Here is an 18138-nt window from a genome sequence, read left to right on the forward strand (position 1 = left end):
ATGTCCAACCTAAACCACCCTTTCTGCAGTTTAAGCCCACTGCTTCTTGTCCTATCCTCAGAGGTTAAAGAGAACAATTTTTCTCCCTCCTCCTTGTAACAACCTTTTATGAACTTGAAAAATGTTATCATGTCCCCTCTCAGTCTTCTCTTCTTCAGACTAAACAGACCCATTTTTTTCAATCTTCCCTCATAGGTCATGGTTTCTAAGTCTTTAATAATTTTTGTTGCTCTTCTCTGGATTTTCTCCAATTTGTCCGCATCTTTCCTCAAATGTGGTGCTGAGAACTGGACAAGCATATGCACAGAACTCCAGTTGAGGCCTAATCAGTGCAGAGTACAGTGGAAGAATTACATCTCGTATCTTACTTACAACCCTTCTGCTAATACATCCCAGAATGGTGTTTGCTTTTTTTTTGCAAAGTGTTACACTGTTGACTTATATTTAGCTTGTGATCCACTATGATCCCCAGATCCCTTTCCACAATACTTCATCCTGGGCAGTCATTTTCCATTTTGTATGTGTGCAAGTTACATGGGAATATTTTTTCATTTATGAAGTATATTATACCTACACCATGCTAGGCATTTATATTAGCAAAGGAAAGGAAAGGTTGAAGAAGAGCATCTTGCAATTGGGACTAAAGTTTTGAAGTGGTTTTAGTTGATGTGGGACTTCATTCCACAGTATATAAAAAATAAATATATGGAGATATACCTATCTCATAGAACTGGAAGGGAGCCTGAAAAGTCATCAAGTCCAGCCCACTGCCTTCACTAGCAGGACCAAATACTGATTTGTGCCCCAGATCCCTAAGTGGCTGCTTCATGGATTGAACTCACAATCTTGGATTTAGCAGACCAGTGCTCAAACCACTGAACTATCCCTCCCCACAAAAGACCAGCCCCTGAGAAAGTTGTCTTCTGCACAGATGAGCTTTATCACTGCAGTAGACAGTTCTACTGAGCACAAGGAATGGAGTTGTCAAAAATGATCCTCGTCTGGGAGCTTAGGTGATTTTTTATCTACCCTGGATCTAGCCAATTTAAGACCTTGAAGATAAGGACTGAGGCCTTGAATTTTTACATGTATCCTATGGGAAGTCAGTGTAGAGAGTGAATGACAGGTCTAATGTAGCTTTAATTGCTGCCTTCCTCTGAACTAATTCATCCAGATCTAGTTATAATCATATGCCTGCCACTGCCGTGTATAGCCACGGAAAGGAATATAGTGTCACCAACTCAACATTACAGGCCAAATTCAACTCTCATACCAGATTAAATTCTCAGTCATCAATAAAATTCTTCCCGACTTTATAAGAGAGAAAAGAGAAGATCCCTGACATTACTGCAGAATACAGTAACAGGAGATGATGGACTGGGAAGGAAAGCAGAAAGCATTAGACACAAATATTATAGTTGTTTAGCAAATGGGATGTTCCAAATGATCACAATGCAATTTATGATGTCTCATGGCCCCATCTCACTGCTGTAGTCCACTATTTTGTAACAACAATTTCCTCATTCCCCCTTTTTTTTCCCCCTTTAATGTAGGACCGGATCCTTAGCTGGTGCCTATTTACATCAGCCAAGCATATGCACTGTGAATTTAGTCCTTGTGAGAGAAGCTAAATTGAAAGTCCTGGAAACCAATTTCCTCTATTATAGATCTAATACAGCAGAGGCAGTACTCCTGACAGCGTGTTTCAACCCTGCTCTGGACAGTTCATCCTTCATGGTTAGAGCGACTCTGTGCCCATTCAGTCTTTGACCTCTCTATTCACAATACCATCAAGAATGTCTATTGCACACTGCGATTTTGTCAATCTGAAAAAGAAAAAGGAAAAAAAAAAAACCACAGGAGAAAATGCAATGTTCAGAAGTACTCATCTGGGCTCCTTCTAACTGTGTCTGTAAAATGGTTATCAGCCCAATCTGTGTTAGAGAAAGACGCTACCAACCCTGCTGTTGCGCTGGCTTACGTCATTAAGGCAAGTGTTTATCAAAAGGATACTTCTCAGCAAAGTTAGTGCTGACTAAAAAAGAAAGAGAAACCTACTTTTGAATAGAACTGGATGAATTTTGGGAGGAACAATTACTAATCTTTATTTGAATTTTTAAAACTTCATTCTGACAGCCTTTGGAAACCTTTGATTTCTGTAAATACTCTAGCAAACGATTTTACTAAAACATTCACTAAATTGCAGTTAAACACAGAAAACACAGTCCAAATTAACATCAAGAGTATTTACACTGAAATCTGGTTTTAAGAATTACACATAGCCAAATGGGAAACAGAAAGATGGTATGTACATGTGTCCACTAAAAAAGAGCATGGACTTTCTGATGAGTAGACCTGGTCAAACTTTGTTGAATTTTGAATTTTTGATAACATTTAAATCATGTTCCAAAATCTGAAGAAAAAAAAAAGCAAAAGAAAACCACAAACCACAAACCAAAACCAAACACACACACACACACACACACACTTAAAAAAACCCAACACAGACAAATTTTGGAAACATTTTGATAAGATTTTTAAAACAACATTTTCCCTTTGCTTTTTATTCAATGATAGAGCTAGTTGGGATGTTTCAAAAAGTGAAATAGGAACTGAAATTTGATTTGACTACTTTTGCTATTAGAGTTTGGTGAATAATAAAATATTAAATTAAAATGTTTTCATTTTAAAATGTGAAATTCGTCATATGAATTTCCTGACAAGTATGCACCTGAATTATTCATTGTGTTCTGCTTATGTTGGAAAGTCCATAGCACTGTTAGGAAACAAAGCAGCATGCAGGCACTTCACTGTTTGACTTCCATTAAAGCCAATAGGAGCCAAGAGGCTAAATCTCTATGCAGCAACTTGAAAAAGCAGCAACCAGCATCAAAGAATAGCAAAAAGCATACTGCAAGCAGTAAAGGAAGGGAGCATTGGCTGTGTATGCATACCATTCTTTTGCATACTTTCCAAAGGCTAGATTGTGACATTAAGATCTACCCAGTGTTAAGTACAATCTATTGTTGTGCTGCACAGGAGGCAGATTATGAATCCCCAGCCACAGTTTTCTTCCCAATCTCACTGCTGCTTAGGGGTGAGTATACTGCAATGGGTCCTATATCTGTTGCAGTGTACACTCCCCAATATGCTGGCATGGCTACACTTCCAGGAACCCTGAGCAGGGCCGGCTCCAGGCACCAGCGCAGCAAGCAAGGGGCAGCATGTCCAGCTCTTCGGCGGCAGTTCGGTGGCAGGTCCCTCAGTCCCTCTTGGAAGGAAGGACTTGCTGCTGAATTGCCGTTGAAGAATGAAGAGGCGGTGGTAGAGCTACTGCCGAAGTGCCGCCGATTGCGCTTTTTTTTTTTCCCCCGCCGCTTGGGGTGGCAAAAACGGTGGAGCCAGCCCTGACCCTGAGGGAGGTGGTGTCAAGAATGTGCTCTCTTCCTGCCCACTCCAGCCATCCGCACCAGTGGGGACATAGCTGCTCTGCAGAGACTCATAGTCCCTGCACTCTGAACTGGAGGTATGACACAGTGCCTTACTTTTCCTTACTTTCTTGTATCTAGATGGGCAACAATCTGGCTGAGCAATATTAATAAATTGGTGGAAGGAATGATGGAAGTGAAATGGTGGCACTCTACTGTTATCTATTGCATATATCAGGGATCGGCAACCTTTGGCACGCAGCCCATCAGAGAGATCCGCTGGTGGGCCAGGACAGTTTGTTTACCTGCAGCGTCCGCAGGTTTGGTCAATCACAGCTCCCACTGGCTGTGGTTCGCCGTTCCAGACCAATGGGGGCTGCGGGAAGCGGTAGCCAGCACATCCCTTGGCCCACACCGCTTCCCGCAGCCCCCATTGGCCTGGAAGAGCAAACTGTGGCCAGTGGGAGGCACGATTGGCTGAACTTGCAGACGCGGCAGGTACATAAACCATCCCGGCCCGCCAGTGGATTTCCCTGATGGGTCGTGTGCCAAAGGTTGCTGATCCCTGGCATACATCATCACTGGAACAACATATACAGTGAAGCATTTCAGGCCAGCCTCTTTGATCCAGGTCTATATTTTCTCCCTACTATTATTCACTTTCTTCTGTTCATATTCTTTGCCATGCTTTAGCTGTGGTATTAATCACTGAGGCAATATTGGCCAAGGCCACCCTATTTTGTGAGAATTCTGATGGCATCTCAGACTTCTGATTTGGATTGGGTACAACCATCCTGAGGCAGTATGGTTTAGAGGATAAAGTCCTATATTGGGGACACAGGAGATGTGGGCTCTATTCCTGGCTCTGACACTGACCTCCTCAGTGATCTTGGACAAGTCATTTCCCTGCTTTGTGCCTCAGTTTCCCAAGCTGTAATATGTTGATAATACTGCCCTCCTTTGTAAAGCACCTTGAAATCTACTGATGCTAAAAGCTCAGTATTATTATAACCTGTCATTAATGAGCAGAGTGCCTAGACAATTAGGTGAGCAAATTTTCAAAGCAATAAAACAAGGAACAAGGGTACATTTTAATTCATAAATAAATGATGACCTTTTAAAAAATCAACAAGCAATTAGTGCAGGCCTAAAAAATTTGAGAAATCAGCCTGGAGAGCTTGTCTGTTGCACCTCAAAAAGAATAAATCTTCATTTCAGTGAAAGAGCAGCCAAAGTATTATGAAAATGGGTCCAGTTAACACCTTTTTCACTTTAATATTGCTAACGGCCAATTCTTTCTCCTATGGTATGAGTAATGTGAAAATCTTAATGCATCATTTACTAGAGACCCTTGTGTCACACTTTGGGGTGCAATCCAGACCACTGAGGATTTGTTTCACCTCTTACCCTGTAACTCTGAGTGCCTCACAATGCTTTGCTACTGTAGCTCTCTGCCTGGGATGTTCACAGTCAGCAGCAAACATGCCGGTCACGCCCTGAATGTCTGTGTGCTATGCAGCCAACCCTTCCACAAGCCTTAGTTACAGCCAGAAAGGGACCCCAACACACTCCCAGGCCTAAATTTCCCCCAACCTTGTGCTCTGCAATGTTCAACCCTTTCCTGGACCACCTAGAGAAATGATAAGGTCCGTTTGCTCCTCTAAAGACACAAAATGAACAGCATGCTACTTTAATTGGAGTTAAGTAACACTTTAATTCAAACTGAGCACTGTTAATTTAAATTCAAAGCAAAACAAGTTTATTAACAAAAGAATATAGGATTTTAAGTGAGATCAAGTATAAGAGATGAAGTTAGAAAGGGTTTGTCACGGAGTGTGGGGGAGTCAGGGCCCTGCACCCCTCTTCCTGAGATTCACTGTGACTCTCAACCAGCCAGTAAAGCAGAAGGTTTATTTAAGGACAGGAACACAGTCTCAAGCAGAGCGTGTAGGTACGACCAGACCCCCTCAATTAGGTCCCTCTGGGAGGTTCAGGGAGCTTAGACCCCAGCTTGGGGTTCCCTGCGTTGCACCACCCAGCCCAAACTGAAACCAAACCAAAACTCCTCCTGCAGCTCCTCTCTTCCCCCTCCCCCCAGCTCCTCCTCTCCTTTGTTCAGTCTCCCGGGCAGAAGGTGTTAATTCTCCCCACCCCCGTTCCTGGCTCAGGTTACAGCTCAGGTAGCTTCCTTCAAGGGAAGTCCCACATCCCCACTGCAACCCCCCTGCAACATTCCCAGGTCAAATCTGCCCTGCTCCCTGCTCCGTCACATCTCTCCCCCCTTCGAGACTGAACTGAGCGGGGTCACTCTGACCAGTGACCTGGGGAAGTTCAGGGCTCCCTCTCCGGGACAATGCGTCCGCTATCAGGTTGTCATGTCCCTTCACATGGACCACGTCCATGTCATAATCCTGCAGGAGCAGGCTCCATCTCAGGAGCTTGGCGTTGGCTCCTTTCATCTGGTGCAGCCAGGTCAGGGGAGAGTGGTCGGTGTGCACGGTGAAGTGTCGCCCAAAGAGATATGGCTCTAGTTTCTTGAGGGCCCACACCATGGCCAGGCATTCCTTCTCGATGGCCGCGTAGTTCTGCTCCCGGGTTGGCAACTTCTTGCTCAGGTACACGATGGGGTGTCTCTCCCCCTTTTCATCCTCCTGCATTAACACCGCCCCCAGTCCCGTGTCTGAGGCATCGGTGAACACCATAAAGGGCTTGTCAAAGTCTGGGTTTGCCAGAACTGGGCCACTGACCAGAGCTTCCTTCAGCGCCCGGAGAGCCTCCTGGCACTCCTCGGTCCAGACCACCTTGTCTGGCTTCCCCTTCTTGCACAGCTCAGTGATGGGGGCGGCTATGGCGCTAAAGTGGGGCACGAACCTTCGATAGTACCCTGCCATCCCAATAAAGGCTTGGACCTGCTTTTTGGTTTGAGGAGCGGGCCATTCTCTGATCACCTTCACTTTGGCTGGTTCCGGCTTTAGGCAGCCGCTTCCCACCCGGTGGCCTAGGTAGGATACCTCAGCCATCCCCACCTTGCACTTCTCCAGTTTTACAGTCAGCCCAGCCTCCTGGAGTCGGTCCAGCACTTGTCTAACCTGGGACATGTGGTCCTCCCAGGTCTGGCTAAAGACACAGATGTCATCGATATACGCCACGGCAAAACTCTCCATCCCCCTCAGTAGCTGATCCACCAGGCGCTGGAAGGTGGCCGGCGCTCCCTTGAGGCCGAAGGGCAAGGTCAGGAACTCAGAGCCCCAGAGGGGTGATAAAGGCCGATTTCAGCCTGGCATCTGCATCCAGCGGCACTTGCCAATAGCCCTTTGTAAGATCCATGGTGGTAAGGTACCGAGCACCTCCCAGCTTGTCTAGGAGCTCGTCAGGCCTGGGCATGGGGTAGGCATCGGCTACAGTGATGGCATTGAGCTTCCGATAGTCCACACAGAACCGGATCGACCAGTCCTTTTTGGGGACCAGCACCACCGGCGAGGCCCAAGGGCTGGAAGACGGCTGGATCACCCCCAAAGCCAGCATGTCATTGACCTCTCTTTCCAGGTCCTGAGCGGTTTTCCCTGTGACTCGGAAGGGGGAGCATTTTATAGGCAGGTGCGATCCTGTCTGCACCCGGTGGACAATCAGATTAGTGCGTCCAGGCTGGTTGGAAAACAGCTGTTGGTACAGATGCAGCACCCCTCCGATCTCAGCTTGCTGGGCAGGGGTTAGCCGATCAGAGAGGGGAATTGCTTCCAGGGGGAAGCCAGCTCTTGTCCCAGGGAATAGATCTACTAAAGGGTCATCTCCCTGCCCCTCCCAATGTCCACACACGGCCAACACCACATTCCCCCTGTCATAATATGGCTTCATCATATTCACATGGTACACCCGGTGGTGGTGTGCCCGGTTCGACAGCTCCACCACATAGTTTACCTCGTTTAGTTGCTTGACAACCTTGAAGGGCCCTTCCCAGGCGGCCTGGAGTTTGTTTTTCCTCATGGGGGTGAGGACCATCACCTGATCCCCAGTGGCGAAGGCGCGGGCCCGTGCTGTGCGGTCATACCAGACCTTCTGCTTCCTCTGGGCTCTGGCCAGATTCTCCCTGGCCAGGCCCATGAGCTCGGCAAGTCGTTCCCGGAATGTCAGGACATACTCCACCACCGACTCTCCATCAGGAGGGGCCTTCCCCTCCCATTCATCCCTCATCAGGTCCAGGGGCCCCCTTACCCGCCTTCCATATAACAGTTCGAAAGGCAAAAACCCGGTAGACTCCTGGGGTACCTCCCTGTACGCAAACAGCAGGTGAGGTAAGTACTTGTCCCAGTCCTGTGGGTGCTGATTCATAAATGTTTTCAGCATCATTTTTAGTGTCCCATTGAACCTCTCCACCAGCCCGTTGGATTGGGGGTGATATGCTGAGGCCCAGTTGTGCCGGACCCCACATCTCTCCCACAAGCACCGGAGTAGGGCCGACATGAAGTTGGACCCTTGGTCCGTCAAGACTTCCTTGGGGAACCCCACTCAGCTGAAAATGGTCAGCAGCGCATCTGCCACAGTGTCTGCTTCGATGGACGATAAGGGCACTGCCTCGGGGTAGCGGGTGGCGAAATCTACCACCACCAGGATGTATTTCTTCCCAGACTGGGTCGTCTTGCTGAGAGGTCCCACTATGTCCATGGCCACCTTCTGGAAAGGCTCCTCTATGATGGGCAAAGGTCTCAACGCTGCTTTCCCCTTGTCCCGGGCCTTCCCCACCCTCTGGCAGGGGTCACAGGATCGGCAGTACTGCCGGACGTTGGCGAAGACCCCGGCCCAGTAAAAGTTCTGTAGCAGCCTCTGCCTGGTGTGCCGGATCCCCTGGTGCCCTGCGAGAGGGATGTCATGGGCCAGGTACAGTAGCTTGTGGCGAAACTTCTGGGGAACCACCAGCTGCCTCCTGATCCCCCACGACTCCACTTCCCCTGGGGGAGCCCACTCTCTGTACAGGAACCCCTTCTCCCACAGGAACCTCTCCTTGCATCCTCTCATCATGGTCTGTACCACACTGAGGTCAGCCAGGCCCCTTAGCTTCCGCAGGGAGGGGTCCTTCTGCAACTCGGCCTGGAATTCGGTGGCTGGGGAAGGGATGGGGACCTGCTCCCTCTCGTCGGCTGGGTCGGAAGCCCCAGCCACCCCGAGCCTTGTCCTTGGGTGTTCCCTTCCCACCCGGGTAGGGTTCGGTGCCTCCGGTGTGACATCCTTCCCAAGGTCAGGGTGTAGTGCCCCTCGCCGGCTCTGGCTACGGGTCACGACTAAGGCGGTCTGGGGGCTGCTTGGCCAGTCCTCTAGGTCCCCCCCCCCATCAACACCTCAGTGGGCAAATGGTGGTGCACTCCCATGTCCTTGGGGCCCTCTTTGGCCCCCCATTTCAGGTGTACCCTCGCTACGGGAACCTCGAATGGGGTCCCGCCCACCCCTGTCAGGGTCAGGAAGGTGTTGGGCACCACCCGATCTGGGGCCACCACCTCGGGCCGGGCCAGTGTCACCTCTGCGCCCGTGTCCCAGTATCCATAAACTTTCTTCCCATCCACCTCCAGGGGAACAAGGCACTCGCTCCGCAGGGACAGCCCCGCGCCAACCCTGTAAACGGAGAACTTTGAATCCGGAGCATCTGGCCCCCCAGAGAAGCTGGCCTGGGGCCCTTCTCTCTCTTGAGCAGTTGATAAGCTGCCAGCCCCTCTTGCGTGAGAAGCCTGCCCCTTGTCCGTCTGGGCCTCTACCAAGTTAACCCGGTGCGGGTTCGGCCTGCTCAGTCTGTCCTTGAGCTTGGGGCACTGGGCCCGAACGTGGCCTCTTCGGCCGCAGTAATAGCAGCTCATGTCCCGTGGGTCCCCTTGAGCCGGTCGGTTGTCCCTGACGCTGGGCATTCCCCTTGGGAGGGGATTCCCCATATTCCCCCTTTGGGAGGTACCCAGGTGACTCTCTCTCTGCATCGTGGCGGGCCTGTTCCTTTGGGGCTCCTCCCTGCCACCCCCTGACCGGCTCTTTACAAACTCATCGGCCAGCCGCCCTGCGTGTCGCGGGTTCTCTGGCTTTCTGTCCACCAACCACAGCCTCAGGTCGGATGGGCACCGCTCATACAGTTGCTCCAGTACCAGCAGTTTAACCAGGTCCTCCTTCGTCTGGGCCCCATCAGCCCACTTGCTGGCGTATCCTTCCATGCGGACGGCTCGTTGCAGATATGAGATCTCAGGGGTTTTATCCTGACTCCGGAACCTTTCCCGGTACATCTCAGGAGTCAGCCCAAACTCTCGTAGCAGGGCCTTTTTGAATAGTTCGTAGTCCCCTTTCTCTGCCTCTTCCAGTTGGCGGTACAATGCCACGGCTTTGGGGTCCAGTAAGGGGGTAAGGACCCGGAGTCTGTCCACGGGATCAACCCGGTGCAGCTCGCAGGCCATCTCAAAGGCATTCAGGAAGTCATCCATGTCCTCCCCCTCCTTGCGTGGGGCCAGGATGCACTTATCAAAGCTCCGTGCAGTCCTGGGTCCCCCCTCACTCACCGCAGCCAGGGGTTCGCTGCCCCTCAGTCTCGCCAGTTCCAGTTCATGCTGTCTCTGTCTCTCATTCTCCTCCCGTTCATGCTGTCTCTGTTGTTCACGATCCTCCAGCTCTCTCAGTTTTAGCTCTTTCTCCCATTCCAGCCAATTCCGCTCCATGGATGCTGAACGTTGCCAGGAGGATCCCCTGCTGGCCGGGGGGGTCACGGCGCCCTTGGTATTTTCTGGGCTCCTCCCCACCCTTCCCCTAGGCATAGGAAGGAGGGGGCTCAGGAAGCCCTCAGCAGCCGGCTGACCACTCCCAGCTGGGACAGACACTGGTGCCTGCGCTGCATTTTCCAGGCTGCTTCCCTGAGACACAGGGATCAGTTCATTCGCGCGATCGTCCGCCTCCAGCTGGGCAATGAGCTGTTCTTTGGTGAGCCTCCCACTGCGCAGCCCCCTCTGCTTGCACAGCTCCACCAGGTCGCTCTTAAGCCGCTTGGCATACATCTTCCTGCTGGCCACTCACCGGCCTGTGTGCTCACAGCTCCCCACAGTTCCCAGGGAGACCCCTAGTGTGCCAGCCCTTCTCGAGGTCACCACCTCTCTGCCAGGGTCGAGCTGCAGACTCCTCCGCCCCTGGGACCAGTCGCTGCGATCCCCCCGGGGGACCCTGTTACTGCAAAAGTCCTTCTCGCTGGTCACACACTCCCAGGGGTAATAACCGTCTCTCTCTCTCACTCTTCAGCACACCTGGTCCCCGTCAATCCCCCTTCGTTTTACTGCTCCCCAGTCACTTACTGCAGGAAGCGCCATCCACAGGGTGCAGTAGATCCCACCGCTGCCCCCAGTTGTCGCGGAGTGTGGGGGGAGTCAGGGCCCTGCACCCCTCTTCCTGAGATTCACTGTGACTCTCAACCAGCCAGTAAAGCAGAAGGTTTATTTAAGGACAGGAATACAGTCTCAAGCAGAGCGTGTAGGTACGACCAGACCCCCTCAATTAGGTCCCTCTGGGAGGTTCAGGGAGCTTAGACCCCAGCTTGGGGTTCCCTGCGTTGCACCACCCAGCCCAAACTGAAACCAAACCAAAACTCCTCCTGCAGCTCCTCTCTTCCCCCTCCCCCCAGCTTTTCCTCTCCTTTGTTCAGTCTCCCCGGCAGAAGGTGTTAATTCTCCCCACCCCCGTTCCTGGCTCAGGTTACAGCTCAGGTAGCTTCCTTCAAGGGAAGTCCCACATCCCCACTGCAACCCCCCTGCAACATTCCCAGGTCAAATCTGCCCTGCTCCGTCACAGGGTTACAAACATAAAAGTGAAAATACACATCTAAAAGTCTAAAACTTACTCGAGCCAGGTACAGGCTTTGTTCAACACGGCTTTTCTCACCTTCAGTCTTCCAGCAAGGTGGTAGCTGACCCTCCATATTCTCCCCTCCCCCTGCTAGTGTTTGCTAAAATGCAAATTGTTCCATTTCCCCTGCTGTCTTGATGGTTCTGTTTACTGTTTAGATGTATTCAGGTAAACCCACATTCCTTTGTTTAGGACCTATTTAATACCTTTATCTAGGCAAGGCTGTCTAGTAATGTCATACAGGGGTATTTCATAACTTTACATATAATGTTGCTACATACATTTCACCATGATATTGTTGACCAGTGAGTTATTCATTTTTAAATGATACCTCACAAGGCATATTTTGTAGATTATCACAATACTATGTAGGATGTGAATACCTGGGTGCTTTGGGTAACACTTTGTTCCTTTACCTATGACTATACAGAAGGTTACTATGCCATGGAAGACTACAGAAGATTGTGGATCTGATTTTTGACCCAAATTAAGCTATGCATCACAATGGTCAAATAGACTGGCAGTATATTTTGTTCACTTGCCAGGGTTGGCTAGTTCAGGGTCACCCACTGGCATGAGTCCAAAAGCTGCTTTGCCTAGCGGCTATCGTTTTGGGTAGTGTTGCCTACTGGCCAGGGGGAACCCATGTCCACCCTACTCCACTGGGTTCTGAAGCAGGGCCCTTCAAATCAGTAGCCCTTGCACAGGGCTCATGGTGGGATACCCCTTAGCATGCTCCCTGGATCACTTCCTATCTTTGTTCCAGTCCCTTTGACACTATCATGGGTTGAGCTTGGAATCCCTCTGTTCCCCTCTGAGTGGGTCATGACCTTTGGCTCCTGCAGGCTATGGACTTCTAGTAGCGTGGCTATAAGGCTCGGTCCTGGCTTTGTGGCGCTCTGGCGGCTTCCCAGCAGGCTCTCCTCCTCAGTCAGCCCAGACTGAATTGAGTTGCTTCCTTTGTAAATGCTCCTTCCACTGGGAGTATGCCCAGCAGAGGCAAGGGGGCATGGTATCTTGGGCCCAGAGCTGCTCTTTACCCCTTTCCTCATCAGTATGCTGTTGGTACACCCTGTCACACCACTTCCAAAATACTCTCCCTCAAGTGGCTGCTAAGAAGGGTCTGTGAAGAAGTCGCGGAAATGAGGATCTCCACTCCCTTGCAGAGTGTGGCCAAATATTGCCGACAGGAAATCTAGATACTCTAATCTGCCTTTGTAAAGAGAAAAGATTGTGCCATTTACATTCAAGTCCTTTTACATGCTTGTTTCTTCAATCAGGATTGAATTTCGCATGTTCCCATCACATTAGGTCATAGAGACTTCTTATTAAAATTAAATTTCTTTTAAACAACGTTCTTTGGGATGAAGTGATTATTTTTCTTAGTTATAAGGGTAGCTTTAATAAATGCAGCAATCCCTAAATCTTCAGAACTAATGAGAGGCACTTTGAAAGATATGATAATTTGGGATAAAGAATCTTGAGAATGATACTGTCTTAGTACTAGAATTCTATTAACAGCAGAATATTCATAACCTTGTTGAAAAGTTAACTGTTAATTTGTTTGTGTTGGATTAGAAATAAAATTCCTTTTAGTCTTTTTTTTTTTAATGAAAACCTTGTCTTGGTATCAGAAAATGAATGAATTATTACAGCATTAATACTCTTAGCCCAAAAGCTTCCACAAGAGATAGGCACTTGTCTAAGCAACCAGAATTAAAATGGGTTAAAAATTAAAAATACAACTCCCCCAAGTTGCCCACTCCCCCATCCCTTGAAATTGCAAATACAATGTCTTCATCATAAGAAGATCTGTTTCAAGCCAGAACTATTGCTTATCATGAAGCGGGGGAATTGGCAAAACAATAAAAGGAATACTCTTTAAATCATACCTCAAATACTGCACTGGGAAGAACATGTTCTACTTCTGCATCTGAGGTGTTTTGCAAATGATTTCACTAGTTCTTTTTCTAAGTAGTTTCCCATCAGTTACTTAATTGCAGAAATATGTGCTGCAGTTTGCAGAACTTTGCCACTGTCATAACTCTACTTGAAGCTCAGCCAACCAATGATAGTAAAGCTGTCATGAGATTAAAGGTGGCTGCAAGTCATTGCTTCTGGTATTTATATGTAACAAGGGCAAAGTAAACAAGTATGTAGAGTTATTGGTTATATTATTGGTTTTATATTTTAGGTACATTGGACATGTGCCTATGCACCAACAAAGTGAATGAGGCATATATTATTTAGCACCTCTGTTCACCTTCTGAATATTTGTAGAAATCAATGTTTGAAATGTTAATGAGAGAGAATATGGGTCAAATTCTGTCCAGAGATATTCTGCTGTCTTCCAAGGTAACACTGTTGACTTCAGTAGAATTGTTCTATTGATACCCTTGTGTAACAGAACAGAATTTGCCCTCAAATGTGCCTCATTGTATGTCTCAAAATAAATACATAAAGATTTAAATTGGTATCTAGAATATAATTTTTTTAAAAGCTCTAACTTCCCTAACACACAATACAATTTAAGCCGCAGACACAGGGAAATGATCAATTCTGCAGAAGCTGAGCCAGCCAGTCATCTAAAAGAATTGCTTTCCATCTCTTCAGTGCCCAGGGAGTGTACTTTCAGCCCTCCCAAAAAACCTAAACAGAAGGTCACTGAAGTCACTACATTAAGTTGAGCTTCTCATTGTTCTAAATTGACAAGATCAGATATTCTAAATTAGTAAATATAATAAAGTTATTTATGCTAATTTTACATGCGCACATACACATAGATAATGGTTAGGCTGCCAGTGTGCTGGTATGCACCACTGCTTATCATGCTAATTATAATAATTTCATTGCTACCTTCTTTTCTCCCATCTGTTCATATATCCATCTGTTGTCTATAGTCTTATGAGATTGTAAGCTTTTTGGGGCAGGAGCTGTTTCTTTGTTATATGTCTATAAAGAGGTTTAGCACAATGGGGCTGGGGCCTCTAGATGCTTCTGCATCATAAATATAACAACAATCTTGCAGTCCTTACTTAAGAAAAGCTCCCATTGACTTCCGTAGAATGTTATCTGTTTCATGCCGAGCTTTCAGTGTGGAAAATAGTGAAATATTTTCTTCAAAGCTTTGCTTGCAAATGTTGGTCATATCAAATAATTTTCAGATCCCTGAAATCTTATCTCTTAATTGAAATGATAGGAAATAGTTAATTTTAGCTTCCAAACATATAAAGTACAGAAGAACACTTACAACTTGTGCCTGACAAATTTTCAAGCAGAATCAATATAATGATTATCTTTGCCATTTTTCTATTGTGGTAGGTAAATGAGGATAGACAGTCAGAGCGACAGAGAAAGAAAAACATTTATTATGTTGTTTAATACTACCAATAAGGCTGGTCAAAAATTTTCATGTAATTGTTTTTTGACAGAAAATTGGGGTTTCAATGAAACAAAATTTTTAATTGAAAGTGTCTGCTTTCCTTGAAAAGTGTCAGTTCTTCATCAAAATATTTCAGCCAAAACTTTCCGTGGGGAAAACGAATTTCAGACCAGCTCTACTCTCCACCCTTTTCCACGTTCTTTCCTGCTCCCAAATACTGAGGATTGCAATGCCAAACATTTAGGCACCTAGAAAATTACAGGAAGAACACTGCAGTTCACAAAGTCTGAGTTAGGCACCTAGGCTCCTATACAATGAATGGGGAGAGACAGGTGCCTTAAGAATGTGATCCATAAAAGGCCAGCATGTTAGGTAGCTCCTGCTGTAAGCTAGCCAATAGGAGATGCTGACAAGAGGGGTGTGTCCTAAGCCCCACCACTCTCCTGGAGATAGTCACGTAAGTCTGAGGTACAGGAAGGCACCTATCTTTGCTAGCAATCCACAAACTGGGGAAGATAGGTATTCCTCTAATCCTTGTGTGGAGCCCAATCTGGTAGGTGTGCCCAGAGGCTGCCTAACTCCACACAAAGCAACCGGAGCTGGGGGATGGGAAAGGATCTCCTTTTTAATATTTTGCCCACTGGTAGTGGTCCGTTTTGTGTGGAGTTAGGCAGCCTCTGAGCTCATCTACCACATCAAGCCTCCGAACTTAGGAGGAGGAGCACCTATCTTCCTCCAGTTTGCGGATCGCTCTGAGGTTTAGATGAGAGATAGGCATCCAGATGCCTAGAGTGAGGCAGCTTGTCCATAGGCTGAAACTAGCGCATCAAAAACATTTACTGAAAAAACGTAGGTGCTGAGCAAGTTTAGGTGCCTCTAGGGTTAGGCAGGAGCTGATCCAGAGTTTTGTGAATCACAAGGGTGCTAACAGACAATCTGGGGGCTAGATGCAGAAGTACCTGTATGTATCCCTGCAATAGTAAACAAGCTCAGAGAGCCATATACTGCACTAAAAATGTTTCAAGTGATTGTGAAGGATATATATCTTACAAGTTCCATATAGCCATTTGTGTTAGCCTGGCTACAATTCTTACATGCTCAGCTGTCCATCTCAGACAGCCATGAAAGATATTTCCCCTTTAAATGTTTCTTGTCCATCACCTAGTTTTATAAGGAGAACTAAAAATCAACATGTGAATCCCAGCATGAATGTATCTGAATTACATACAAGAACACGCAGCAAATTTTAATTGCAGGTTAATCCAGCAACAGAAGAGGGAAGTTAATTATTGAAATTAGCTGTATGAATAAAAGTTTCCTTTTGATTTAAATAATACTTATTCAATAGAGGAAGGTCATTCTTCTTGGGTAAAAATAACTAATTACTATTAATGTTGATAGAGTAACATGGAATTTGTATTTTATTAATGGCTATATCATTTAGTTAATAGGAATATGTTGATTTCCAGTTAAATGATATAAATCGGCACTCCTGATAAAGCAGGTTGCAGTTTATCATGCTTTGTTATGAGTAAAAAAACATGACCTTTGTTTAAAAAAAAGAAAACATAACAAATTGAAAATATGGCACACATCCACACAAATCAAGGATGCAGAGCTTGTGTCTGGGTATTCACTTAAAATTTTTTGAATTTGGGTTCATAAGTCTGGGTGTGAAATTTCCAAATCTGCACCACTACTATGTAAAGAGCCTATAAAACACTGGTTCTTTTAGCTGTCTGTGTTTTATAGGCAATGTCAAATACTACCCAGTGCCAGGAGTAAGCATGAAAACATGTATGAAATGTGACACGTTGCCTGGGCTTAAGAGTAAAATCTTACCAGGCTAAGGCTACAGTCATGATTCTTCACATATCTGTTATGTTGGAGAAAATGTACCCCACAATTCCTGCATCACTCACATCCAAAAAAAAAAAAAAAAATGGGTCAGAGGATTGTACAGTGTCCATGAACGTTTTGATGGATTATTCCATACTCCATGACACAGAATTCAACACTATATGTAATAATAGTAGAAGTAATGATGGGCTTCAATTTTGAGTGTTATGATTTGGGGCTAGTTTGGGGAGTAACAAAGGATCTCAGTAGTATATTGGGATGAAAGCACAGCCAACTGCTGACATAGCTGGATGCTCATCATAGTGAAAGAAATATATTTTTGTTTTAACAGTTACATCCGAGGCCCTGAAATCTTACCAGAGCTGAAGGGGAAAATTTCAGGTTAAACTGAAAAGATGATTAGATACTGGGATTTTATGAGAATTTATTCACAGTATAAAACAATGAGCTTGTGAAAGACTGGTATCTCTTTTTATGTCTATGCTATAAACAACCAAAATCATTATTTTTGTGGGATATGGCAGATGTATTTTACAAAATATAGGCAACTAGACTGTCCAGTAGTAACTATGCATATACAGAAACAATGAGGAGTCCTTGTGGCACCTTAGAGACTAACCAATTTATTTAGGCATAAGCTTTTGTGGGCTAAAACCCACTTCATCAGACGCATGGAGTGAAAAACACAGTAGGCAGGTATAAATATACAGCACATGAAAAGATGGGAGTTGCCTTACCAAGTAGGGGGTCAGTACTACCGAGGCCAATTCAGTGAGGGGTGGATGTGGCCCATTCCTAACAGTTGACAAGAACGTGTGTGTATATCAGAGGGAAAATGACTTTTTGTAGTGACCCCGCCACTCCCAGGCTTTATTCAGGCCTAATTTGATGGTGTCAAGTTTGCAAATTAATTCCAGTTCTGCTGTTTCTCATTGAAGTCTATTTTTGAAGATTTTTTGTTGAGGAATGGCCACTTTTAAGTCTGTTATTGAGTGTCCAGGGAGATTGAAGTGCTCTCCTACTGTTTTTTTTAATGATACATTCTTGATGTCTGATTTGTGTCCATTTATTAATAAATAAATAAATAAATAATAAATTCTTGTCAACTGTTGAGAATGGGCCACCCTGATTGAATGTTTTTGCTGATACAGACTAATATGGTTACCCCTCTAAAACCTATGCATATACAGTTGATAAAGGCCACATGTTACTTAAGCTGAAGTCAGTATTAATCTCTAGCCACAACATTTGCTATTAATATATATGTATTACATGCATAACATGCCTTAATGTGGGTTTTGGCTAATCCCTCCTAATTTGTCTTTGACCACAGGCTTTCAAAACTCAAATGCAGATGGGATGGGACCTCTGGAAGCTTCTTTTTTTCAGGTGTTGGTATCCAAACAGGAGTACTGAAACTTTATTCAAAAGTTGTCCGGCCCTTAAAAAAACCAAATACTTGTCTATCCATACTGCAGCTCTGACAACATGATGCAATTTATCATCACAGAAACTGAAATGATTGATAAGAACCCAATTTACACTGAAAGTGAAGAATTTTAATTTGCAACACCGCAATCATTTGCTTGTTTGATACTAATGAATGATGTGTTTAAT

General features: G+C 46.2%; 1 long non-coding RNA gene across 1 annotated transcript in view; it reads right to left on the bottom strand.

Moving 5' to 3' along the window:
- The window catches only part of LOC128834321 (uncharacterized), a 106304-nt gene extending 93080 nt beyond the window's left edge, over positions 1-13224 (bottom strand). The window contains exon 1 of the long non-coding RNA XR_008444400.1: positions 13172-13224. This is a non-coding gene — a long non-coding RNA (uncharacterized LOC128834321). The remainder of the gene's footprint in view (positions 1-13171) is intronic.
- Between the last annotated feature and the right edge of the window lie 4914 nt (positions 13225-18138).

This window comes from Malaclemys terrapin, chromosome 3, assembly GCF_027887155.1.
Source record: "Malaclemys terrapin pileata isolate rMalTer1 chromosome 3, rMalTer1.hap1, whole genome shotgun sequence".
In the NCBI taxonomy this organism is placed as follows: Eukaryota; Metazoa; Chordata; order Testudines; family Emydidae; genus Malaclemys; species Malaclemys terrapin.